The 27,211-nt window shown below is 35.2% G+C and overlaps 1 protein-coding gene and 1 non-coding gene across 2 annotated transcripts in view; both read left to right on the plus strand.

Annotated features, from left to right (window-relative positions):
- The first annotated feature begins 793 nt into the window (after positions 1–793).
- Positions 794–27,211, plus strand: part of LOC108750483 (von Hippel-Lindau disease tumor suppressor) — a 54,410-nt gene continuing 27,992 nt past the window's right edge. Inside the window, exon 1 of the mRNA XM_018489944.1 lies at positions 794–1,553. The gene's annotated coding sequence lies outside the window, so the exon portion shown is untranslated. The remainder of the gene's footprint in view (positions 1,554–27,211) is intronic.
- On the plus strand, positions 3,608–3,706 carry Trnay-gua. Its single transcript has 2 exons — positions 3,608–3,644; positions 3,671–3,706. It is a non-coding gene; the product is annotated as a tRNA-Tyr (tRNA).

Raw genomic sequence — 27,211 nt, forward strand, 5'->3', positions numbered from 1 at the left:
TTCTTTCCTCTTTAGAGATACTTTCTATTATCTCAAATTATGTTTATTTTATTCTTATTTTACATTGATGAACAACAAAGATAAAATACATTATGCATAAAACTGAACGCACTTATTAATGCTCGCTTCCACCAATGTAAATTAATTTTAAAATCTCGGTTCAACTTACTCTTTATTATCTTATTATTTTTTTTTAATTTTTAGAAGTAGAAAAAGACAAAGAGTAAGTGGAACCGAGATTAAAGTTAATTTATTGGTCTATTTTCTGTTCCTGCACTAGATTGTTTTAGAATTCTCTCTCTTTCTCGCTTTAAATAAATATATCTATCTCACTTTAAGTTTACAAAAGTGTACGTTCAGCCACAGAAAACAGACCTTATGTTAGTGGAAATGGGCATACACAAAGTACAGTTGTTGCAAACGCATTCAATTGTCGCGCTGTGATTGGTCCGCCGTTGGCGCCACTTCGATAATTTTAAATTTTCGAGGCAAGCGAGTCAAATAGTTCATTATGCGTCGTGCGACCATGACAGCGCATTCGAGTCGCTCCGTATTTTTCGCGATTGTTACCGATTTAAAATGATTCCTACGTGCGTGGAATTGTCGTGCGATATATTGAACGTTGCGTACGATCATTACTGTGTGTTTATACCGCGTGTGTTTATATTTCCGTATCGATAAGCCTACTCTCAGCGCGACTCGGAATTAAACCGAAATCAGTAACGGATTTTTTAAACTTTAAACTTGTTTGATGTGGAAACTCTTATGATATCGTGACTCCAAACGCGTATTTATTTCGTTCATAACAGAAAATTTAATTCCGGATGCAGTTTATTGCGAATAATACAGTTTAGTGACGCGAATGTGCGACAGTTTCTCAAGTGAGCTCCGTGCGATCGTAACAAAAATTCGAAAAGATCTATGCCGCGATTCGGAATTAATTGAAATTCTCTCGGCCGTTATTTTCTTTGAAAAATAGCAAGATTTGCTCGATATTCATGTGATTTTAATCAGAATTACATATTTTCGATAATATGAAAGTGTCCTCGATCTTGAGAAATGTACTTCGCAAGCGTTAAAACTCTTTGGCCTGAAAACTCTATCAATATTGAAATCCTAGAAGTACATCTATTTCATCTATAACGAAAATATTCACCTACGGATGCAATTTATCATAATTAATACAGTTCGATGACGCGAATGTGTGAAAGTTTCTCAAGTGAACTCTTCGTGCCAAGTTACGAATATGACCAACTCGACAACGATAGTCGACAGATGTCGCGGCGAGTATCTTTATCGCCGTGACAGCTACGCCGGCGGGCCACGTGACCCCCACTAGTCCACCATCTTGCGTGTGTTTGCCGTGGATGGTCGCGGACTTTGTTGTGCGCGTTTCGGCGTGACGCGTGATATGTGTGGACGTAAGGGTGCAGCGAGGTGGAAGGCGTTCGACGACGGTGACGCAACGTGACGACTCAGCTCGGAGGGTGTCCGGCGTGTGCGGTGACGAGCGGCCCGGGAGGGCGGACGGCGATCGACGCTGGGCAACTTCGGTAAGTCGTTGTCTTTTCTAGATTCATGGCTTTATCGCACGTCGCGGTCGTCGCGACACCACGTTGTTCTTCTCGCCGTTGCGACGGACTCCTGGTACGGCTCGCGGCGAGGGCTGTCATGTGTTGCAGCGTTCACTCCTTTAATGGTCGAGCGTGCGGCCGTCTCGTATTTTGTTACCTAACTTTACCTGCTCGCATCAGCTGGGAGCGCGTCCGTGAATTTTACAACTTGGGCGCGTTTACATACAGAAAAATATATGCTGTACGTAAATAATTGTTAATTATTTCAAAAGTATTTCAAAAGTTCATAAGTTCTTTAAAACTATCTATAAATTCATCACAAGCATCAAATATATTCAAAATATATTATGAATCCTTTAATGAGTTTAACTCTTTGCATTCGAATGGCAACCTTCAGTCGCTACTTGGTTTGATGCAGCAACTTGTGTGGCGAGTGAGACAATGACTATGTTTGATCTGGGCGAACTTCAAAGTTTTGATTGCACTATCAACACGGGTAGCCATTGAATGGAGAGTCATGTTTTCTTCTAGGATAAATAATACCATATTAAATGAAATAAATTCAATTTGCTTATTATATAAAGTCTTTGATTAATTTTATGATGTTCTTGAAAAAAATTAATTCTTGTTTGGAGTACATTATGAGTTTTTCTATAAATAAATATATTTTAAAGTTTTTATCAAGAAAGTATTTTTTATTAAAAATAATAAAGTAAATTGAGTAATTACTTTTCTTAGTAACAGAATGATATTTTTCTGTGTGCAGAAACTTCTCCTATATTCTGTTCAACGATAGGTTTAAAATAAAGTATCCTGTATTGTATACATAAATACAATACGTTCAGGCCTAGACTTAGAAAATTGAACAAGTAAAATAATTTTGATATCACACTTTGCGCGCTACGCCTCCTATATGTATGCACAAAGCATATTTTTCGGGACCTGCTTGTAGGTAGAATGAGATAGATTATGCATAAGATAGAATGAAATATCGACGCACCTCATTCTATCTTAAGCAAGTCCTGAAAAATATGGAGAATCAGGAGATTGTCTAAACGGTGTCCAATCTCTTATTTGAGGATCTCTACGTGAAGGGAGAAAATCTCTTGTTGAATATAGAATATAGGTGCACATATGTATCATTTTAATCTTAGACCTGTTTTTTATTCTCGTAACTGGACTGCACTAAAATTTTCTCGTTTTCACTGAATAGGACAAATGTATATCTATCTATAGCACTTTACATTTCAAAAGTGTACACTACAAGAGATCTGTTTTTTACAGTTCATCTACAGAAAACAGATAGACCTCTCGTTTAACGTATTCGTTGAACGACAAGGATAAAATGATACGCAGGTGCACTCGGGTGAAGTTGCTGACCGCAGACCTTGTTGACGTGATGTCATGAAGTGGACGGTCAGCTTCGAGCCGCCGCGAGATCGATCGTGTTTCACAATTCCGTCGACTCCGACATGACGGGATCCTCGCTCGCGGGGAGATTTTTTTTTATCGCGGCGGATAATATATTACAGCCGCTTACGTCAGCGCATGCATGATCGACGATGCTTGCGTGTATGTAAGAAAATAAATGCACGTTTCGTGAAGGTTGCACATGTTACTTCAACGCAGTGGTGTGATCACTCTGTAAGAACTTGGCGTTCGATCGTATACAAATATGTGCATGTCGTAGCGATGGTGTCACTTTCATATTAGATCACCTTTCGCGTATAACGGGTACACATCAAGATTCCTTGTAGCAAGAAGAGATCGAGGATACGTCAGAGGAACAATTGACTAAATATCAGTAATTAGGAATAAGGAATTAGCTTCCAAATAAAGAGAAATCATGTATTCACTGTTTAATTTCTTATTTTCCCCAAGAGAAAAAGGGAAAAATGCTTCTCCATTTTTTTTTTGTAGCTTCTCCAACTTTTTGTGTTTAATTCCTTATTTTTTAAATTCAGTTTCTTATATCCAAATTACCAGCGGAACGATTCTTTTTCTGAAGGATAAATTACAAATCATTCACATAGCCTTCGATAGCTCAGTTGGTAGAGCGGTGGACTGTAGTGTGTGAGTAGAGGTCAGAGAGAGACATCCATAGGTCGCTGGTTCGAATCCGGCTCGAAGGAATTTTTTTTCCCGACTGCGATTTCTTTGCTTTGCATTTTACCGAGCTTCTCTCCACGAATTAGAATCATATATGCCATTAACATATTTTTTTGTTAAAAAATGAAATTGAAAGCACGTTTTAAAAACCGCTTTTTAAAATATTTTTTATATACAGACGATTATAAACAAACAAAAACCTGTTAGTCGTTACTCGTTATTCAGTACATAGAAATTAATACAATGGAACATCACAAGATATTTTTTATACAATTGTGTATTAATATTACCAAACATATTCTACAGCTCGTAAAATTTTGAACTTTGACCTGCTTTCTCTTTTACTGAAACAATTAATGCGATTGACCAATATTAAGCTTGCGAGTACCAAAAAAGACATAAAAAACAGAACGTGTGAAATTTACAATTCCCAAGAAAAATACATACTATACGCAAGTGATAATTATGTGTTTCTAATATTTCCAAAGTTTATCTATTCGCAAATCTGTCATAAATTCATCCCAAGCATCAAATTTATGTAAAATTACATTCTGAATCCTAATAAGATTATTAAATTAAAACAAGTACGATTTGCTTAATTACATAAAGTCACACCTTCGGTTAATTTTGTAATGTTCTTTAAGAGAAAATAAAATTCTTGTTTTGAGTAAATTTTTGTAATAAATAATATTTTAAGATATTGAAGAAAATATTCTTCATTAAAGAGTTAACCGTTACTTAAAAAAAAGGAATTAAATTGAAATGAATAAATAATTACTTCTCTTAGCAATAGAATGATATTTTTCTGCGTATGTGTGTATTGTAAAAATGTCCATTAATGCACATGTATGCCCGCCATCGTAATCTGGTTAGGCGAGATGAGAAATCACGTTGTTATCGTAATTCTGTGTCTGCCGATAGCATAACGATATCGGCGCGATGGCACGAAGAGCATCGTAATCTGAACGGACGAGCTTAAAACGAACGGTGGCGAACGGATGAAACTATGAATATTCGCGATTAAACGGATTAAAGGCCGAAAAATATCCATATTATCGGACATATGGGACGGCCATAAGGCGCAGTCTCGCTCTCGCGATATATATCCGCAGTAATTTATAGCCGCACGCTCTAATCGTCTTTTCCAACTATAATTTATTACTACTCCATCCATATTTATTGGCACTTCGGCCACTGCATTCTGCCGACCATCAGATTGGTTATATTGTTGGCGGTCCGATACACACTGCAATAAATTATCCAGCGCGCGAAGGTGCGACGGCTGACGCGTACTGATAGATTGCGGAGAGAAGAGAAACGATTTATTTAAGCACTGCGGTATTTTACACGGCCCGTAACAATTTTTGATGTATATACATGTATGTATGCTTTGAGATATACAGCTCGTTTCATGAACCGCGAATTAAAGTGGGGAAAAAAGTGTAATAGAGAAACAGGTCTGTTAGCGTTATTTGCCTTTTTGAGAGAAAGAGAGAGAGAGAGAGAGAGAGAGAGAGAGAGAGAGAGAGAGAGAGAGAGAGAGAAAGAATATAGCATCTTCATTTTCTCTCTTTTTAGTGCCCGATATAAGTATACTTGTCTCGTGTTAAGTGCAAACATTTTTAGGGATCTCAAGTAACACGAATAAAGTTAATGTAGGTCTGTGAAGTTGGAATTTCTGCGAATTTTTTTTTCTCAGAATTGATGTGACATTTGATCGTTCACAAACAATATTCATGCATGGAACAAAATTAATTTGAGCAGTGCTCGTGAAAATACGTTTTGATTGATCCGAGACACTCGATATATGTGGCGGATAATTTATTAATGATTTTCAAAAAAATACTTAAAATTTTTTTACGCGAATAGTATAATCTCACTGAAAAAAAAATCTGCTTGGATTAGTTAGAATTCTGGTTGAACAATGAACAAATTAGAATATTTTCTGGTTGAATCTATTTATTAGATCCTCTTTCACCAATTCCAATTAACTCTAATCGATGATTAATTCAATCATTGATCGCTAACTGAGAAACTAAACACAGTTTAGTCTCATAAGAGGAAGAGAGCGGACATGTTCTGATAGATTAAACTGCTGTTGGCACTTCTGCAAGTTGTGTGATCGTCGATTAATTTAACCAGAAATTGGTGAAAGTTAGGTCCTTATAATTCTAGTTGAAATAATCAGAATTCTTATTGATAAGATCAGAATTTTCTTATTCGTCAATTTTTAATTTGAAATTTTTCTCAATGCGTGAAATACAAAGAACGAATAAATCACGCCTCTGCGAAATTGATATTTCCTTCGATCAAATTTCGTTGTAATTAATAGTTCTGGTTCTTTCCCAAAGAATTCTATATAAAGTTTCTGATACGTGTTATTTTCATTTTGTGAATCGAAATTTTTGAAATTCTCATAAACAAAAAAATATTTTTAGAAATTTCTTTCTAAACATATTCTATTCTACAATATATGTGCTCTTGGTTTCTTGTTTCTTGCTTTTTTCTTTTTCTGCGATCGTTTTATCGACAATTGTATTTCTTGTTTCTTTCAAAGTTCGTCAACTTTTATCTCGGGCGACAAAAAATAAAAAAAGGATAAGAAACAAAACGACAAGCTGTAAAAAATAGGAAAAAGGAAGAAACAGGAAATAAAAAGCACATTGTTGAATAGACTTTAGATAGCGCTACAAGAATTCTATCAAAAGTATTATAACTTTTTTCACTCTTACTTGAAATCAAAAAGTTATTACTAATTTTTGTATCGCGGAAACGTGAAATTGGAATAGTTTCAATTATTCTTTTGTATTTAATCATCTTTTCGAAACGTATCAGCAACTCTAGAACTCTTTAAGGAAGAATCAGAACTCTATTAATTAAATTTTGATGGTATGCCTTCACAGAGATACGAATCACTCACGATTATCCATGCCATCGATATTACGGTATAATTTTGATGACTTAAATTTTAGCGATATTCGGTTGGCTAACTTGAGCTTACATCTAATGATATTCCTTTATCGACAGCCTGTCGTAAATTAAACGTTTGTACAATAATGCGGTTCGTGCGTAGCATCAAAGCTCCATGCGGGCGACACACGCATAATTCGCGTGCATAAGAGCGTGCAAGCGTGTAGAGAAACCATTTAGTTTATACCGATTTCCGCTAATATCTCATATGCATTATTACATGGGTGACGCGTTTTGCATTGATGGTAATACGGTGCTCGACATACCGTGATATGACATAATCTATGCTGAAAAAATTATCGACATTTAAATATTTATGATGCGGCGAACATTGATTGATGGCTGGTAATTGGTAATGAAATTTTTACATGTTTAAAATATGGACGTGTAACGAGCGGAAAAAAAACGGCATATTAGAAATTTTATTTCATCACCGATGTACATGAAGCGGATCAATTGGATTTATGACCTGGAAAAATTTTTATTACAAACTAAAATAACAGTATGTACATTAAAAATTGTATTGGCTTCGAATCGTGAAATATATTATCACATAGCGATGCTTTTTGAACGCATATAAAAGATTAATAAAATAAATAATAAATCGAAAGCAAAAAATAATAAAAAGTGTATAAAAAATAACAATCGTAGTAAAAGCGATAACAGTAGTCCCAACTCATAGCGTCACACGGTTTACCTTCAAGTCAGTGTATTTTAACTGCAGCAAAATTAATTTTTCTTTTGAGGGAGGAAATGCGATTGAGCTCGATATTAATATATTCGTTGAATAATTAGAACATGCCTGTGTAAAAAAAAAATGTCATAGATTAAATTTATCCATGCGGATGATTCGCAAACATGTGACTGCCGCTTCTTTGACGCGATGAGACAAGAGATCGAATATACGAGTTCGCGGTGGAAAACGAACGGTACCATCAGTCTCATTCGGTCTGCGTGGGTGTGCACGCGCGAGATATTACGTTCCTGTTCAGTGGCATAGTGCGTAATCGGCCGTTAAATTCGCCCAGTGTCGGCATGAACGACACACAAAACGATTCAATTAGCGCATTCGGCTTCCGGCGCGTCACCGCGTGCGACATCGATACTCCCGTCCGGTCGCTTCTCTTCCAATATCGTGCTTTCACAAAGGTACATAGCGTGATGGTCGTTTATTGTTATTCAAATGACGAGAAGCTGCGTTCGAAATAATTTAATCGCCGCGACCGAAATTCCAGCCTGCCGGAAACGTTTGACGGACGATCGCGCGTACATTAACGGTATCGTCTACAGAAGAACAGCTGAATTGTCGAATATTTAATATTCCGAGTGTTCACTTCTTCTAATACTCTATACATTGTAATGTACATCAAATTTAAAGACGTAATCCATTGAAAGGTTCTCGTAGAAATCGTACGGAATAAGTGGCTTTGGCTGAAACTGTGACATTTGTAGATTATGAGATGCTGATCAAAAGGCAAAATCGTAAAAAACGGTAGAAATGCCGTGTTAACTTTACGTTCCAGCATAACCTTCCTCTAAAGTACCAGATGCCATCGAATATTACGACATCATTTTGGGCATTTTTGACAATATTTCATATTCCGCTCGAGTTCTATACGAATAAATTATTTTTAAAGGTTGTTCCGCCTTACAAACATTTTTCAAATAATTTTAATTATCGCTATCAGCACATTACTTGGCGGAAATATGTCGTGCTGATTATTTTTAGCAATTCTGGCGGTAGTTTTGAAAAAAAAAAAAAAATACTTTTTTATTCTGAATTACTTATTAAAATACTCTTGGATTGAATTAAAAAAAAAACTTTAGCATTCCATTAATATCGGGTCTGAAAGAGTTAATGTATGTACATTTATGATATCGTGAGATCGCAACGCGCTAATGAGGCCTGCCTGTTACTTTCGGCAATCTAATTAAGGCCATGATTGCTTGTAGTGGCTGGAATATTGACGTGAGCTCAATATCGAACATTCCTGTGGAAAGATGGGAAGGGGAATTCTTCGGAAATGTATGAAATCTAAGGTTAGACTACCTGCAGGAGCTGCGAGTACAAAATTAACTATCAGAATGAGTAGAGATATTGTGGCGAACAATGCAACACAAGCTGCCCAGTTTCCCGGTTCGATATATTGTAGCCGCCGGGTCTTTAGGTTGCATTTGCATTGGGTTTCCGATAGATTTTGTCTCATTGCGCGGTTACGCGATCGTCACCGAAAGGTATCATTTATACGCGAGGATCCACAGTTTAGACATAACGTCGCGTCGGCTACATGAATTATTAACGACGGGTTCGCAATGGGGAATTCCCACGGTGCGGGAAGAGACGCGTATGTCGCCGAAACTCTGTGAGTTGTGTTATTAGTTCCCGCCATTGAAAGGCATGGGTCCTCTATCGTCCGTATCGCGTTTGTCCGATTATCCTGCATGTTATACAGAGCGATATCATTTTCGACAGACGCTGAGAGAACTGAGAGAAGCTTTCATTCTGCTTTTCTAATTAGCGCATAAAATTATAGACGATAAAATCTGTTTCTTCTCGCATTTCTAAGATTATTCAATTTTTCTACGTCAGACAATGGAATTGATCTATTGCCGCTTCATTAATCATTAAAAAATGTAAAGTAAAGTATCATCAAGTATAAATCAGATACACTTGATGAAAAGATCAAAGAATATATGGAAAGTATGAAAACAATTTGTGTTCGATCGGTTGTGCAATGTTTGAGAAAAGTAATATTTAGCATAAAATTTACTACGATTTTGCTTAAAAAATATACACGGAAAGGATGGTTTTGTTAAAATATCTAAAAATGTAACTAGGTACAGATCTGAAAATAATTTTGTCAGACTATTAAAATAATTATGTAGACCTAGCCCTTAAGTTAGCCGCTGGAATATCAAATATTTTGCAACACTGGTTTTATTATGTTTGAGTCTTTTTCACATAATTATTTTAATGGATCCACAACATGAACAAAATTATTTTTAGATTTGTATCCAGTTGAATTTTTAGATAATCAAGCAAAATTATTTTGTCCGTATAAATAAGTTAAACGCAGCAAACGGCATTTGATTGCTGTTACAATGTATCTATAAATTCGATGATATTGTGATGAAAAGGAATTTTTTCAATTTTCAGAATTTTTTAGAATGTTAACACTTAATTTACATTCGCGAAAGTTGAATCGCCCTGTAGGTATGTTTGAAAGTGCCACAGGGGGATAACGCGAATGGATGCGGACGTCGACTTACAACCTGCTATCCGGATTAACATATTATCTCGTCTCAAAGGGCTTTTCATGTCATTAGGTAAGGCGGATCTGCAATAACAATGATTGTTGGTGCTTGAGGGGTTTGCTGTGAGCTACTCGCCTGTTTCTCCGCAATTTCGCCTTTGGAGCTGATGCATAATGTATAATTTAATTTAATGTAATACCACAACATAATGTCAGCAAACGCGGGATATTATACATGCGACGAACGTGTAAACAGAGCGTAGGTAATAGTTGTTAATTGATAACGAAAACATTGCGTACTTCTCGTTTGTTAATATTGATTAATTCAAAAATTTGCAAATTTTCATAAAAATGAATATACTTAATAATCACATTGTAACGATGAAAAAATGATACAAGGGAAAAATAAAATATTTTCGGTGAATTACTAAATAATTATAGTACGTTAATAAGTGTACTTTTGTCGAAATGCTAACTTTCTTCTCTGCTCGAAACTGCTTAAAACAATTTTACGTGATATATATTAAAGTAAATAATATTTTTATATTTGTTTCCAAAATACAAATAAAAAACATACGCTCACGGAGAGGAAATAGCTTTTTCATCTTGTATAGCTATGTTATTAAACTCATCTCAGTGACAACTTAGCTAGCCAATAACATGTAGATCAGAGCCGAGACACGTCGGAGCCTCGACGGCATTATCATCTTTATCGTGCAAGACAAAGAGGAATATCAGCTCCATTGGCGTACGTGCGAGGGCATCTTCTCGGTCACGCTTCGTTTCTTCCCGGATTCACGTGCCAAGAGTAGTTTACCGAATCTCTGCCGGATTCGTAGACATAGTTTCACGCTTTATATCTCCGAATGGAGTTTGGCAATCAAGCGTGAGAGACATCATTGTCACGATTACATCTAAGTATGAGAGAAATTCTGATGTAAACATGTTACCACTGCATGTGTACTTCGAATGGCATTTTTTTAATGGGTGGAGTAGTTGCGAGTTTGAAATGTTGGAAAAAATGCAGGGAAAAGAGAGCAGTCAGAACGAGAGTGATTAGCGGCAGAATTTCGCGTAACAATTAATTCATGAAAAAAACTTCGGTATGTATAACCGAGTCGCTAGGCGTTTCGCATGTTCGTGAAAATTTTCTCGTTTGTAGATTTGCTACGGATTCAAAAAAAGGTAGTCAGAATTATTACTGCAATAATGATTAATGAAAAAATTCCGCGTGATAATTTAGTTAGCGTACATGTTCTCGTACAGTTGATTGAATATTTTTTTCATCGCTGCGATATATTCGCCAGTATTAGCGGTAAAATTTCATCTGACGATCGATCTTAACGAACTTTGACTTGCCATTTTTCCGTGGCGTTATGAATAGAATTATACATAAATCACACAGAAGTGAAAATCCAAGTAAATAAATTGCATCACTCTTGAATGCTTGATGTGCTGAATGACTCTGGGGGAAACTCTATTCTCTTGTCGAAGAATAGGCAAATATGCGAAACTACGTAGAAAGCGTAAAGAAAGTTGCTGCATATCGATACTGCTATCTAAAGACAGAAAAGATGTTAGTCTAGAAACCTCCTTGAGCCAAGTATTCAGAGGTTCGCTGAAGTATTAATACGTACCATAGCACTTTACTAATTACGGCGAATCAAAAGCAGCTGGAGAAGTGCCGATAGCACAGCTATAAATTCATTCCCTAGAATCCGTCTTACGTTAAACTTGTCCTCGATATTACCTCCCATTACGAGAACACACCCGAAGTTCTTAATCGAGACGTGAAACAACGAAATATTAAATGTTGCAATAATTGAAAACGTTATTATGCAAATTAATAAATAATTGCTATTTATAAGCTAAGAGAAAAATAATTGATTTGTTATAAATATATTACACGAAATGAATGATTTTGCTGAAGTATCTAAATATGTAATAAAGGCTGTGTTCCAAAATTTACTGCCAATATTGAAAATCTAGTGCACGTGACGTAAACTATAGATTTTCAGTATTTGTAGTAAATTTTGGAACACAGCTTAGATACAGATCTAAAAATAATTTTAATTAACCATTAAAATAATTATATGGAAATCTCAAGCATGATGAGCAACGCTGTAAAAAATTTTAATGTTCTAGCAACCAGCTTGAACATTCTATATATAATTATTGTGATAAATCAACAAAATTATTTTCAGATCTATTTTTTGATCTGAAAATTTTTTGATCCTAAATTTTTAAATACTACGTGTAACATTCATTAAATGTATGTTTTTTAAAATTAATTTGTCGTACCTACAAAAAATAGATAATATATCACATCCTATAATTTATACAATATCCACGCCTTCTCTAATTATAAAATAAATAAATTATAAACAAATAAATTAAACTCTCTCTCTTCTCTCTTTTTCTAGCAAAAATGAATTATAATGTTTTGAAAGTTATTGAATAAACCTCAGATCTAGATTTTTTGATAATTACTTTAAATGAAAGTGTTTAACGTATACAACATTATTAAGCATATAAATTTTAATTTGATTTATGAAAAAGTAAAGAATTACTTTTTTCCATATTTAGAAATACTAATAACTCGTATGCAGTGCGATTTAATTATTTTTTATTATTGAGTTGTGATATCAATTATTGGTTAATCAGTTAATTAGTTATTTTTCCACTTTTATAAGTAATCGTGTTATTTAATATTTAAAGACGATGCAGTTTTTAAAAAAATATCTCCAAAAGTGCATTTATTGCATATTGAGATATATTTATGAAGCTTACAATTAATATGAAGAAAGTTATGAAGAATGTTTCGAAAGATTATACGACAGTGCAATAATCTCAGGATGAATTGCGCTGGACGTTGATCGGATTCGTGAATGGTGGACATCGCGTTAATGAAATTGAGTAAAGTAACGGCCACATAACGCACCTCTCGGTGTATAAAGTGTGATCCCCGGGATCTTTACTGTTATGCAAATCAGGAACGACGCGAACGGGGGAGGCTGACCGAGGCTGATTCACGAAAGCGTTACGCGACGCCGGGCCCGGTAACCCTCTAATTTTAATTAAGATCGCTATCAATTCCAGCCATTCTCAGCGCGGCTGGTAGCTCCTTGTTTCCCCGCTCGTTTCACTAACCCACTTTGGCAGTTTCTTTGTTACGGATTGTGTGTATTTCTCGGTAAGGACACCGAGGTACATTAACGGTGATGTAAAAGCTTCCTTCATTTTCAACACGCAGGAACAAGCATGAATATCCATTCAAACTTGGCACTGCAATTGCTTTTGACGAAATGCTTTTGCAGCGATATATTCGGGTATAAAGCAACTCATTAGTAATCAGAGGCAGCAGTAAATGTCTATATCTTCCATCTTTATTGCGCTATAGTGGGCTGCGACAGATCAATTGACGTTTAAAATATGTACCTAGATATATTCCAAGTTTTTTCTACCTTTTTAAAAATTATATTGTATTTATTTTATTTCTTCATGGAGTAAAATGTTTTAGTGAAAAATGAACGAATTCTGATTATGTCTGGCCAGATTTATGTCTGCTAGGTTAAATCTACTACTCTCTAAAAGTGAATTAGTGTATTATTACTGACTTTAGTGGTACACTTAATAACTGTAATCATCAGCGAATATTTATTATTTTGCATTAATAAAATACACTGATTCACTTTTAGAGATTATGATTTTCTGCAGATTCAATCTGTAGAAACCATAACTTACGCTGATTCACTTTTAGAGAGTAGAATTTTAGATTACTAGATTTAACCAAGGAGATCCTGAAAGTATGTTATCAACTAGAATTCTAGTAGATTTAACCAGAATTCTAGATCGTTCATTTTCCATTAGAATTAATTCAACCAAACATATTTCTCCATATTTAATACGTAATTTCATCGTATATTCCTATCTAACTTGTTATTTCTCATCGTATGCGTGGCACATATCACATGGCAATTTGCTTGTACAAAATTTATGACCACCACTGTAGATACGAACGAATGTAGACATTCCAGAGTGTCTGGCTCATGAAAAGAGTATCTTATGTCTACGTACTTTATCATATAAATGTATATATAATGTGTAATACGATTGAGATATTTCTTTCCCGTTGTGCAGTTATTCGCCACTCACTTTCTCAATATTGGTACCTCACGGCCGGAGAACGGCGACGTTTTCGATTAAACGAAAGGATCCCTGTTCCGAATCGATTGAAATTGTGTCCTTTTCATTCTGTTGCCAGATTCCGACGCGCAATCCGGTTCCCAGTCGCATCCCCAAACAAATATCAGGAGCGACCAATATTGATTCTGCAGTCGTTCTTGCTTTTCTGCTTTCAGCATTTCTTCCTCGTCACACATTTCCTGCAACAATGGCTCTGTTCCGAGAGGGAATTTATGTCCGCGTAATAAAATGCTTTAAAGGCTTAATCCACGTCTGCAGATATCTACGTGTTCGTGCGGTTTCAATCGCTAAAAGTACCTTTTCTTAGAAATTTGTATGGCCCTTTAGACTTCATTCTTATTGTCTTTAGATTAAAAAAGTATAAGGTTATATAAGAGCTACTTGATTAAAATACGTGCTTAGGATAAAATCTTTTACCGGATAAAATCTCTCTTCAAATATTTTGAAGGCATTCTTTAATGAAACAAAAATTTTTCATAAAAAATAATTCAAGCTGAAACATCGACAATAATGATATATCTTTTTCTTTACTTCTTTGATAACTTACTTCATTCAAGATAGATCTGATACATACACATACGCACAAGCAAAATTTCGGAAGAAATATTTATTCGGAGCACATAAAATGTTGCGATATTGGTGGGATAAAGAATTATTTTGTCGCACGGAATTATACGAAATAAAACATTTCGTCGGGGTATAAGCGACGATGAATTTGCTGATGTTGCGAATATATTCGACCGTGTTGCGCGGCGATGCAATGGAGGCTCAATTTCAATTTTCCGCCCTTCGGACACAGGCTGCAGCAGGTTGCAGCTCGCAGTATCGCATGACTGCAATCGACACTCGTGCCGATATGCGGCGGTTCCGAGACAATATTCCGTGAGGTGGTCCTTCCCTAATGGCTAATAAACCAGATCTCGATAAATCCTCTCTCTCTCTTTCTCACTCTCTCTCTCTCACTCTCTCTCTCTCTCTTTCTCTCTTTCTCCCCCCTCCCCCCTTCTCTCGCTTATTCTCTTTTCCTGTTCTCCTATTCTAATATCTACCCCCTTCGTCCACCGTACTTCCTATTCGTGCGGACACTCGTCTCTAGTGGATATTCGGATCGAAATGGGCTAGCAGCCAATATCGAAGCGTTCTCCTGATAGTCGTAACCGTCGTCGTTCAGTTTCCACACGCTGTGTCTCTTGTATTCGCTTTCATTATCATTTTACGCGACATGGCGTGGCTTCCGCAATAAGACAAGCATTACTTTAACGTGATATCCAATTGTAAAGATTTATAAAATTTAATAAAATTTCGAACAAGATTTTCGAATAAAGTTTGAAGTCGGATGATTTCTCGATTAAACATGAATGCTAATTTATATGACAATGAAGTCATTTGTACAACGTATTGCTATTGTCACAAGATTGTTTTAAGATAAACAGATTTTAATTTAAATAGCTTCGTAGTTTCTGACGTTGCCGAGAAATGAATTGATGCTTTTGTTTGAAGTTATGCCAGCTGTAATGATATCATCAAATGCATGTTGACAGAGCCAAAGATATGGAAAACTGAGAAAAATGCAGAAATTGCATTTTTCCGATGAAAATCTCTGATTTAATATATACACGAGAACAGATATTACGCAAGAATATTACATAAGAACATTGGTTGCTGATAACGAGTATCGAGATGACGGCGTGACAGTTCTCGAATACAAATTGACAATCAGACGAACATTGTACCATCCCGGCAAACCGACTTCAGAAGTTCTCTCACCAGCTTCGTTCGCGCCGACATTCGTCTCCATTGAATATTCACCTCACTGTCGGAAGCTAATATTGAACTTCCCGATAACTGCATTCCACATCATGTATCCGAGTTCCTTGACCGCTTAATTAACCAAAAATGATTGGAACATCATTTGAATTTCGTCGCATTCTTTGTTTTGGATTTGTCGGGAAATTGTTTGTACAGGGATGTTGTACTTTTTTTTCGAAAAAACAATATTTCTCGAATGATCATAAAAATCATCGACGCGCTCGAACATACGTAATTATGATAAAAAACAGACTAAATTGATAAAATGATTTGTTTAAAATAAGATAAGCGAGAAATTTGAAATAGTCCGATATATAGTAATAATTATAATTAAAAATCTAGTAATTTGTCTGATGTGAGTCATATATTTATTCAATATATAAAATATATTTTCAAAATAAATAATTGCAAACAATTTTAAAGATGATAGAAATACGAATTATTTGTAGGCACAAAATTGCTTAATATTTTCATTACAAAATATTTACTATTACAACGTAATCTGGCCGACAGTAAATCTCGGGGTATTACGGTACGATGCATTTTGTTTGCTTTCACACAGAGAGAACATTGTGGAAGTTTCAAAATCCTCGCTCTTGTTCTATTTGCGGCACGTTAGCGATCGAAAGGTTGGTAAACCAGCTTATCTTCTGCAGAGTATTCGCCGTATACTTCCTGTGTCCAGGCCATCTGATTTTGCATCATCGTCTGAGCCCATTTTGGATACGCCTGTGTTTAAATGAGATTTATAAGTATATTGTTATTTCCAACTTGAATGAAATCTATATTCATAAAATATACATAAAATATTTAAGAAACGCTCTCCAAGCTGGGAATAATAGTTTTCTTTAGATTTATCTTTTCAAGAATTATTTCGAATACATAAATTGTACAGAAAGATAGTAATTTTTTAATTTTTACGAGAACGCGTTCTGTTTGAGAGGTTTGATATACCTAATGTCTCTGATAGAATTATTTATTATAAACTAGTAACTCTTATTAAATTAATAAGATTATGGTATTTATAGTTCACTTTTATATTTATGATTATTTTAAGGGATTAATATCTTAATGTACGAGTAGTATTCTCACTTTTAGTACGATTTTATAACCACTTTTAGGAATTCTTTTTTTAGAGCCATAAATTAAAAATTTATTACATTTATTTTTTGATATTTGAATGTTTTTTTTTTACAAATTTCTTCAAATTTTATGAACGATTTTTTTTGGCATTTATTAACAGATTTATATGGACATATAAAAAAATATCTGTTTACTATTTTAGTCTTACGCACACATCATCGCATACCTCTCTTTATTATATGATTTTTACATGGACACAAAAAAACATTTTTAAATATCTATTTTGTATATAAATAAAGTCTAAGAAAATTGTATACTAATAGTAACTTATTTATATAATATTGTAATAGTAATTTATTTTTTTTTAAAAAGTTTTCGAAAATCATGTCGTTTGTAACCTTCCAAAATAGACTATCTTCTTAAATATATAAGATGTTACGAATCAATCAGACAGTCGCATTAGCATCTTAAAATATTATTTAAATTTATTTTCTTGAATTAGTAACAATAATCGGAACCAAGCATAAGTGCAAATAAATTTTATTATAATACAATAAATCCAATCCAACGTTTCGGATTCTTCTCAACATATAACAAAAGAATTAAAATGATCTTAAAATAAGAATCGTGTATGAATATCAGTCTAACTTTTATCTTCTAACATTCTGAACTTGTCATCGCGACTAAAGCTGATATTAGTTCGTATGTTATATTGAATTGTAAAGTTTACGTAGTACGGCTTAGAGTTTTCTACGAATCCGACTTGTCCTCGGACAATTGGCTGGCCTACTTCATTTTCCTACTGCAGCAGGGTACCGCCCGGGGAAATACCTTTGGTATTTCGGGATCGAAATCTCGTCCGTGTCGACGTGCACTTCCGTTGGCAGCAATTTCTCTGTCACATCCCTCTTTCCTCTCTCTCTCTTTCTCTCTATTTTCCGTCGTTTTCTTCTTTTTCCATTCCGCTCTCCTGCTGGTTTATGCTTCTTGTTTGACTATGACGTACGCTTGGATTCGCACTCGGGAATGGAATTGTTCCTGGTTTGAGAAATGTTTTTGATGGAGGGTACGGTTCGCGCGCCGATGAAAGAAGTTACCAAATGTCGCATCGAATGGCGAGAACGCGTTCTTTCCACCTGTCACATGTCGCACAAAACGTACAGACCATTACGCGGCCATGGTATTAGATTCCGACACGTGAAATGACCTGTGAGGTTAGCAACTCATTTTTAGAATATTTGACGTAACTAATGGAGTTCCGGTTCAATCCTCGCAAACTTTTAAAGTGGATATTACGGTTTTAAAAGAGTTTTGATGATTGAATATGAAAAAATGTGCAATATCAAACACTTTACGTTTTCTATAATCGAAACTTGATAATATAATTTTGTCACTTTAATTAGAATCGCAAATTTGATTATAATGCCTTTTAATGCAATTCTCGAAATGTTATTCAGAAACTCAGATTTGCGAGAAAAAAAGTTTTATTACAATCTAAGAAATTTTCATAGGAAAAAAATGGCAATACCAATATTTTTATTTATTTCTGTCTGCTTGAGTTTTAACTGTCAAAACTGTTAAGGCAAAACATCGTTTTTGAGAAATATTTGTCAGTTTTTAAATTCTAGCAAAATTTTAAATAGAATTGTCCAAGTTGTGTAAATGTTATTACATAACGATGAAATACGATTTGACTTTGAAAATATAACGTAAATATGTATGTAAGTTGCATTATAAATTCTCGATATATAAGTATAATTTTAACGCAATAAGAATAATTGTGATTGCAATATTCCGTTTTGTCAGACCGTCTTATTTTATCTCTTTTAACAGAGTCCTCTTAACATTCTTTTCTCGTAGACGATCGTTATAGAGCTTTGTCCGGCAACTCTCTGTTTAGCGTCGATCTCCGCAGGCGATTTCGCCTGCGGAGTACCGAAGTAACGGAGTAAACTCTGCCGTTCTCTCTTGCCCCGTCGAGTTTTCCCCGAAAGTTATCGTAGTGGAACTCAGGACGAGGGAGATCCTTAACGATTTTGCCGGATTCGAAGACGGCGGCGAATTTAATGCAGAGATCTTTCGTCGTAGCGTATCTACGTGCCGCATCGTAAAACCAACGGGAAGCCGCGTTTTGCAACGACTCGTTTGCATTTCATTGCAGTTTTATGCAGTCGCGGGTCGACCATCTCACCCATCCTTTATGGGAAGCCCCTTCGTCTCTGGTTGCCGCGTTGCTGGATACTGTTCTATTGAATCAAAATTGATCCGGAAGTAGTTCGGATTCCCATCTTCCACCGTTTCGATTTGATAGCAGGCCGTATATACAGTGTATGGAGTTGCGCGCGATATAGATTTATTTTCGTATATATGTCGAAAATAAAAATAATGGATATTTTCCCTGTTACAATCGAATGAAGCCTGCCATTTGCAAGAATAACTTTTCCATCCGATCCGTTCGATGTCATTCACCGGCAATTTTAAGCGTGACATTGATTGGAGTAATGGCGACACTATATTAATTTAAACTAATAAAATTGTATGTATCAGTATTTTAAGCCGGGAAATTTCCGTACTCGTTTCGCTTCTACGAGCGTATAATTTTCGAATTAAATTAGATCGCAGTCTATTTATCGAATTCCTGAACATTTATATCCTTGTAAAATTAATTGAATTATATTAATTGAGTAAATAAAATTTACATGTTGTTTACATGTATCTTTAAGTAAAATAAGTTTTTAATTAAAATATATAATTAAATATGAAATTAAATTAACGTGTAAATTTTATATTTAATTATATATTTTATTTATTTATCTGTCGAAACAAATAATTCGTAGTTTAGTAATTTTGATTACTATCAATTTAAAGCAATTGGAGTAATTAATTACAAATAATCACTTGTTTACTGATAATACGCAGTAAATTATAAGTGGTAATGATAATACATTACTGAAATACAAATAATTATCATTAATTGAATTAAAACAGGATAAATGTGTACACATTTCAGTGCATATATTTAGTGCCAAATACCTTATTGTTTGTAATTAATATTGCAGTAAATTGATATAGAGTCTAGCGCTATTTTAAGGATGTATACCGGGATTATAGCGAAATGTAGACGACACAAAGTGTGGAAAGACGAAATTCATTTGCACAAATTTGTAAGAATCATTAATCCGTGAAATGCACGCTTAAACGATTCTTCCGTGGAGTTTTCGTTCGCTTCAGTTTGTCTCGATTTACTCGTCGTCGTTGCAAGCGTTGCAACGTCTTCGAACTCTCGCAGTCGGAAGAGTTACACTGCAGTTTGTTTCTACCTCGCGTTATTATCGTTTCTGTTTCCTACCTGTGCGTCCTCCGGTCCGCATCGCATTTGCATGGAGACGAGTCCCGTTTGCTTTGCAGGATCCTTTCAGACGGACTACCACGACCGGGAAGTAAAAGGGACAGCGCGAAAGTACGCGTTCAGTCGTGATCCATGCATAAATATTTCGTTCACGTTAGATTCCCTGCTAGTTCTACTGCTTCTCTTTCCGAATTTCGTCAGTTTGCAATTAAGCACTTGCATCCATTATTTCGCTGCAATATTTTAATGCAGGGTACCTTGCTTTTATCGTTACGTAAAAGTTCTCTCTGACGATATTATCTTTATCATTACTTTAAACAAATGTAATGATTGGAAAAACTGATTGGAGAAACTGATGTGTTTCCGCAGTCAAAGTTTTATACGTTTAGACATTCGACATTTCAATTGGCTTCGAGTTTCACGTAAAACCGAACCGCGTGTTTTGATCTGTTCTGTTTTTTTTTTACAATGCGTAATGTTTTATCGGATATTATTATCGCGAAAATAGTTCCCACTTTTTTTCCATATCATAGGTTAAATTTCATAGCGGGCCCTCCTCTCTGCTGAGGTATATCAGCTATGCATAGAGATAACGCCCGAAATTAAACTGGGAAACGATGTTGTAAACCGTGAGATAGCCGTCAACAAGCTATATTTTCAACGTTTTACGTATCGCGCATTGTCATTTTGCATGCAGATTTTTATGCTGCCTCGTAACTACGCGTGAAGGATCATTCGACGCGAGCGATGAATGATGAGACGCCATTTGGGATGCTTTGTGAAACATCGATCAGGAGAAGAAAATTGCCGGCGCCGTGGATTTGCATATTCGAAATATGTCGTATGCATATGCAGCAGGATCAAATGCTGCACTCTTGTTTCCGCGATGCACGTCATCCTGTTCCGCCCTCGCGCGTTTTCCGTACGTTCGCGACTCGACCCGTTAAATTGCATGGACACGGAAGGAAAACGATACCCTTTGCCTGTATATGTACTTCGCTAATATCAACTTCGCTTTATTTATGAATATTCAGCGTATGATAAGTAGTAATCAACTTTTAAATCTCTTGACTCGCCGTGTCTCTCGAAGTTACCGTCATGTGTGAGCGAGCAAATGCTGCAGTCTCGTAGAGTAACGTTTCAATAAGTTTGCCAGCGCTAGTAGAAAAGAATATTGTTTCGTTCTGTCAAATAAAAGAACAAAAATCAGCCTGAGCATACTAACACTCAACACGTACACGCCGCGAGCAAATAATCGAGACACACGGTGAGGATGTCGATGCGTCCTCTCTGCGTGTTCCTCCACGATGATAAGGAAGACAAAGGCAGGAAAAGCGAAAATGGAGGCACGCCGGGAAGAATCAACGGGGCGAGAGAATAGGGATGGTCTGACTACGAAGAGACCAACGCGATAGCTGATTTTCAGTACAGTCAGTGCTCAAACCCCGCGAGCGTATGATATCGATGCCAAGTAAACAAAAACAGAGACTCGTGGGAGTTTGGCGATAGGGTTGCAAGAGAGGAGGGCAGAATGGTAGGGTAGGCCGATGGGAAAGACCATCGGGGATGCTGTAGTTGTCGAGTCAACGAGCGGAGAGGGAGAGGATGGGAGAAAGAGAGAAAGAGAGAGGAAAAGAGAATGCCAACGGTGGAGAGTTGCCGACAACTACAGGACAGGATATGCCAGACACGTTTCCTCTTGGTACCACATCCACGCAGCCTGTTTCTAGATAAATGTACAGAGTGTCGCGATATGAAAGCAGCGGGGTTGTTTTGCTTCGCGTGGATTTTTCTTCGGGAACTCGATGGAAGTGCATGGATGGCCGTAGGGGAGGAAGGGATGGAAGGAGAGAAACTGCCGGTGGCGTCGAACTAAACTTTCGACTGCGGAATTTGTTGCGATATAAAGAGATTTTTCTTCAAGGGGTTAGGCTACTCTCGTACACGACCGAAAGGAACGGTCGATTATTGGCTACTTACCGTAGTTAACTATAAATATGCGAAAATATTGTTTCTTTTATATAACAAACATATATTTTACACACACATATATATATATAAATTTTACACTATTGCCAAATATATTATTTAAAAACCTGAAAATCCTGATTACAACATAACTAAAATTAAAATCTTCAATTAAAATTTAAAATAATTCAACACCATTCAAGATATTAAAATTAATATCTCGAAAGATATTAATAATTCCTAACACGAAAACATGAAAAGAAACTGGAAATAGAACAGAAAAAACAAAATAGAAATAAGATGCGAAAAATGTGTTTTATAATTTATATTTTTTTTACAAAATTATATTTTATTATTTTTATTTTCCATTGAAATTAAATGACTTATTCTTTATCCTACAATTGTCTTACTGAAGATCAAGCTTTCAATTCTACCCTCTTACGTTGTAAAATGTTATCCAATTTCCAAAGTCCGTTCAGTGCGGTGGTCACCTTCCTATTTTACAAACTCGTTACCATCGAGTTACCGGCGTGTTACAATGATGAGTTTCAAAAGCGATTCGTTTCGCAGTGGAAAAGAAAAATGAGAACTATGTCGATGTATGAGCTGGTCGAATAGGTTTGTTATCGTCCTCTCATTTTCCAGGGACTTCGTGGTTCGCGAACTTCGACTCGGTGAAATCACAAAAAATTTCGCCAACATTTCAGTGATCTATCGTATCGATTTAAAATTGGCGAACAAGAAAAAGTTAAAGCGAAACGTATACTGATAAAGAAACTTTTTGGTATTTGTAACTATATTTATGATTATATATTATAATTATGATTATGGTTACTGTAATATTAATAATGACTCTATGAATATAGTTCTATCAACCAATATGGTTGGCAATCGAAAATGACTATAATTATAGTTAGTATAACTAAAAAATAGTTGAAATTATTATAAAATGTGATTCAAACAACTATAATTATGCGTGTAGTCATTTGAATAATTTTTTATTTGAACTATTTTTGTAGTTGTAATAATTATAATTATAGTCATTTTCTGTTGCCAACTACTATATATTTGGAGATTGATGGAACTATATACATTGTTATTATTACTAACACTATAGTAGTTGTAATCATATATAATTATAGTAATATGTAATTATAGTTACAAATATCAAAAAGTTTTCTCTCAGTGCATGAATACATAATAAGAAAAACATACACTAAAATACTGAGACAAGCTTGAGTCAGCATAAGCTGAAAATAATAAAATAGTTTAAAGTAATAAAGAAATATCTTTTATACTGTTTTTTCTATGATTGGAAACGAAAGAAAGAAAATGACGCATCTATAGACAATAAATTTCGTCTGTTCTTTCATTCATAGAACCTAGTAAGATTGTGATATTGATATTATAAAAGAAAGAAAGAAATATTTTATAGGAGAAAAACAGTTTTTCTTCAAGTTTCAGTACTTATGGGAAAACAGTTTTCAAAGAAAATAGCAATCGCGAACGATTTAGTTCTTGCTTTCCTCCTGAGTTCGTCCACGTTTAAATCGTTTATCTACACGACTGGGACGAATTGGAGAGAACGAAAGAGGCTGATGAGCGAATACAGTGAAAGATTACACCGTGTAAGATCAGAAAGCTAACGAGCAACGTTCGCTGAGTCGATGCCTCTGTAATCGCATTTGAACTTCTAAGGCTCTCTAAGCCCCCTTTGAAAGGCGACACAAGTTTCGTCGCAGCGTGAATCTAATCGCGACGTACGGATCTTCATGATACTTATTGGATTACTGTGAAAATCTCGCTTTTAATTCGCCTTTACTTAATCAATTTTTAACCGTGTCGACTTAGTTGGAAATGCTTAGCGCCATTTCTTCTCGCTTCATTTTCTTTTCTTAACTAATTTTCACATACTAACTGTTCTACGTAAAAAAAGTGGATAAAAGGTAACAGTAGTTAAAAGTACAAGCTGCGTTTACGTACGTCCATTATAATAATAGGACTTGTGAAAATTAATGACGAAATAATTGATGCAATTGTTATTAATTTTCACAGCGGTGTGTACATTATCAATTAATTTCTCCATGATATATTTATTATCGCAATTCATATCCGCGTGTGATAAGGACGACGTGTGAATCGGAACAAAGTGCATTATGCAACTGCATCGAATTGTACTAAATTATTCGGCGTTACATATGTGGTGGGGTTAAATCCGGACATTACAGCCACGTAATATCTCTCTCGCAACATCTCTCTATGTTCTAACTGGGTGCAACGATGCGATTCACGATTCTCGATGGCTAGACAAATCAAACCGCTAATATTATAGCATTTATTATCTGTGAGATTTAAGCGTGAGGGAAATCATTAATAAGCGATAAATTGATATTAGTTATCAACAAAATCAATTTTAATCGTGAAATTGATAAAAAATCAAATTTTTTGTCCTTAAGTCCTTAATACCCTGCTTTTTTTTCCCAAAGATTAATACTAAATAAATCTAAAAGAGTTACTATTTTATATTTATAGATAATAAATATAAATACACATATTTTTTACACATATTTTTGTTTGTTTTCTGAATAAATTATAATAAAATTTACATTGTAATAAAAATTTTACATATCAAGTACCTTAATACTTCACTGTCGGTTGGCATTTAAAGATTCATTGATAATTGAAAGACTCTCGAAACATTTAATGAATATTTTTAGGATATAATTGAGATTTGTCGAAAACTTCTGCATAAATCATTCAATCGTGGACTAATTACTGTAGCGCTTTTAAATTAATGAATGATAAATATACGAAACTATATTTTAATTCGATCGACTATCCGAGTCGAAATTTGTATATAAATAAAATACGACAGAGTCTGATGCTGTCCGGTCAACGACACTTCTGGACGTGCAGCCAAGAAGGAAGAAATGTATTACGCGCGCGCATAACAAGCAGGGTCAAGTGAAGAGATCTTGGAGTTCGACGATTCCAACCAATCGTATCGGTCCACGAGCATGAGTATATCTACTCTGGCGGAATAAATTCTCGGGAAATATTTGTCGACCTCTCTGCCGTACTCCGGGAGAGAGAAAATATCCGTCTCAGAAACGAAATAAGTCTTTGTATACCGTATTTGAGCCCTTGGATAAAGCTTTTCCTTTCGATGCCGTTTGGACGAAGGAGGGAGAAAGCAACGCTTCAATTAACATGTGGATTATGCGAGTTACAATGAGTGTTTCATTAAAAATTTTGCGGAACAACGGCACAAGATACAGTGATTAATTTTTTATTAAATATTTGAACGCTAAAAGACTAAATATAAATAATTATTTAGAAATTTACGTAAAGCTTTGCTAAAGGAAAAAGTGGCATTATGTATAGCTAGTATAAATATAATAGCCCTTCGTGATATTTCTATTTAGTGATGATTCTAGTTATTTTATTTATGATATTATATTTTAGTAGCTCATTGTCATAATATTAATATTACACAATTAGCATTTATTATAATGCTTAAAAATAGAATCTAATAATATCTACCAAATGTTGAGTGAAATAATTCCAATTAAATGTTCAGTTAATATAACCAAAAATAATTTCACTTTCCTAAATATTTACTAAACATAATAATATAGCCAACTTAGTTGTACGTAAATACGTACCTACTAAATATTTAGGAAAGTAACATTATTTTTGGTTATATTAACTGAATATTTGATTGGAATTATTTTAATCAATGTTTGGTATTATAGTTATTATCAGATTCTCTTTCAATGCAGTTTTTACTCTTATTCTCTAAATCTGAATCGGTGGACTGATATCAGTGCCAAGTATGCCATTGGTAATCAGTGAATTAAATGTCAGATTTCTAACCTAGTTAATCTTTATTATGTGATCTAACTAACCTTGTTTTATGTTTAAATTCAATGAATATAGTATTGGAAGATTGAAATTAGTATGCAAATATCAGTATTTTAGTTATATACAATATAATGCTCAAATATTCTTTCTTTTTTAGTTGAACTTCACTGATTATCAGTGCCAAGTATGTCATTGGGTAATTAGTGACTATTCACTGATTCAGATTCAGAGAGTAAGCTTTTGAAGTTTTAAGTTTAAATATTAACCAAATTATTAATCAAATTATAAAATGTAAATTGCCATAATACCACGTATTCCTGTATTAAAAAAAAATTTTTTGGATCTTTTATAAATAATTATTCATATTGCGTTTGCGAGAGCGAAAAAGAACAGGCGCGACTAATAAAGAGACGCAAATTAGTGTTATGTGAATTTATATTAATCTTTCATACTTTGATGTCACATTTAGTAATCTACCCGGCAAAATTGCTTTCTTTTTGGAGCGTCATTTTTCTTGTTAGTGACGCGCGAAAGACTACATTCTCGAAGGAAAGGTACATTAAGATACTCGAAGAGGCACTTCAAAGCAACGGCGGCGGCAAAGCGACAAGCCGGTATCACGTCGAAGGGCGCTTAATAAAGAGTGATTTTCTCTCGTAAAGAGTATATCCAGGATGGGGCTTTAAGAGCGATTTGTGAGAGAAAGATATAGAGAGAGAGAGAAAGAGAGAGTGAATAATCTCGCGTTTATCGCAGTGGAAGGGCAAACGCTCAGGGCGATACCGGCGGCGATGCATCATCGAAATTGCGGCTCGCGATAAGAGATAACACACTTGCATCTCGTATTCGCTTGCACGCGTAAAAAGATTTGCACGCGACGCGATGCGACGCGCGCCACAAATCTCTCCCGTCGATCCTTGGCTCCCGGGAATTATATTGGAATACATCGCGAATGTATCGTAACGGAGAAGTGGAGTTTTCTTCCACCTCCCCCGAGAAGGTATCGATTAGCCAACCCCCCCCCC

Source organism: Trachymyrmex septentrionalis, unplaced genomic scaffold, assembly GCF_001594115.1.
Source record: "Trachymyrmex septentrionalis isolate Tsep2-gDNA-1 unplaced genomic scaffold, Tsep1.0 scaffold37, whole genome shotgun sequence".
NCBI classification, from domain to species: domain Eukaryota; kingdom Metazoa; phylum Arthropoda; class Insecta; order Hymenoptera; family Formicidae; genus Trachymyrmex; species Trachymyrmex septentrionalis.